This window comes from Chrysochloris asiatica, unplaced genomic scaffold (genome assembly GCF_000296735.1).
Source record: "Chrysochloris asiatica unplaced genomic scaffold, ChrAsi1.0 scaffold00066, whole genome shotgun sequence".
Lineage (NCBI taxonomy): Eukaryota > Metazoa > Chordata > Mammalia > Afrosoricida > Chrysochloridae > Chrysochloris > Chrysochloris asiatica.
This window is the reverse complement of record NW_006408584.1, coordinates 3,451,669-3,453,435: the sequence shown is the minus strand read 5'-3', so window position 1 is coordinate 3,453,435 and position 1,767 is coordinate 3,451,669. Positions and strand designations below refer to the sequence as shown.

Below are 1,767 nucleotides of genomic sequence, written 5' to 3'. Positions count from 1 at the left end.
TATACATGCACAGTTTAATTGATAACAATAAAATTAACAGCCTTTTCCCCTACCACTCAGCTTAAATAAGGTAATATTGTTAGAAACTTGGACTTTCCTGTATGGTACTCACTAATCATAGCCCCCTTATTGTCTCTAAAAATAGCCAGCTACTAAGCTGAAACTTATGTTAAACATTCTTTTGCCTATCCCTTAAAGTTTAATAATGTCGTATATATTATTTAAAAGGGTATCCTGAAATAATATATTATTTAGCTTTATATTTTGAACCTTTTATCAGTGGAACTACATCCTATGTACTATAGTGATGTTTCTTGTGTTCTGTCTTATGTTTGAGAACCATCATATTGATACAAATGGGAACAGTTTTTATTACTTGATACTTCCCATTTTATAATTATACCATAGTTTATTTATCCATTCTCCTGTTGATGGACATTTGATCTTTTTCAAGTTATCTGCTATTAAGAATAATGCCCTATGAACATTCTTTAACACCGCTCCTGGCTCGTTTGTATAAGATAGAAGACACCTGAATGAGAAAATAATGATTCATGAGTTAGTCACTATGCAAATACTAGATAATGAAACATTGCTTTCCAAAAGGAATGTGCTGATTTATACTTTAACCAATAATTATGAGAGTTTATGTTGAGTTAGAACCTCAATAATATTTAGTTTTTCTGATCTAACTGGTACATTATTGTCTTGATTTGCACCATATTGATCATTGACATAGTTAAACATCTTTTTTATATGCTTATGACCATCTGCATTTTTCCTCTTCTAAAATGCCTGTTCATATATTTTGTCTAATTTTTATTGGGTTGTAGATCTTTGTGAGAATTCTTTTTATTCCTGATTTAATGCTTTGTCTGTTGAATCTGTTACAAATGTCTTTTTTTTTTTAGTTAGTCTTTCACATGCCTTAAAATGCACTTAGGTCCTTTTATATTTTTTTTTAACCATCTGGGACCATGGAGGGTGCCGAAGAGAAGATAAAAGAAGGTTTCTGCTGTGCTTGAAACCCTGAAGTAAAAGTGAAGGAATTTTGCAGAACTAAAGATCGTGTGCCCAAGAAAGAAGTTTGCCCAAAAGATGCTTCACAAAGCAAGGAGGAAGCTTATCTATGAAAAAGCCAAGCACTATCACAAGGAATATAGGCAGATGTACAGAACTGAGCTATGAAAGGCTAGGATGGCAAGAAAAGCGGGCAACTTCTAAGGACCTGGTGAGCCCAAGCTGACATTTGTTATCAGGATCAAAGTTATCAGTGGTGTGAGCCCAAAGGTTCGAAAGGTATTGCAGCTTCTTCACCTTCCCCAGATCTTCTTTGTTACGCTCCTTTGTTACGCTCAACAAGGCTTCAATTAACATGCTGAGGATTGTGAAACCATATATTGCATGGGGGTACCCAAACTTGAAGTCAGTGAATGAACTGATCTACAAGCGTGGATATGGCAAAATCAATAAGAAGCGAATTGCCCTGACAGATAACACATTGATTGCACATTCTCCTGGTAAATATGGCATCATCTGCATGGAGGATCTGATTCATGCGATCTACACCATTGGGAAACGTTTCAAAGAGCAAATAACTTCCTGAGGCCCTTCAACTTATCTTCTCATGGTGGAATGAAGAAAACGACCAGTCATTTTTTAGAAGGTGGAGATGCTGGCAACAGGGAAGATCAGATCAACAGGCTTATTAGAAGGATGAACTAAGGTATCTACCATGATTATTTCTGTAATCTGGTCAGCTAATAA

The 1,767-nt window shown here is 35.4% G+C and overlaps 1 pseudogene; it reads left to right on the top strand.

Moving 5' to 3' along the window:
- LOC102824593 overlaps window positions 1-1,725 on the top strand; it is a 16,097-nt pseudogene extending 14,372 nt beyond the window's left edge.
- The last annotated feature ends 42 nt before the right edge of the window (window positions 1,726-1,767 follow it).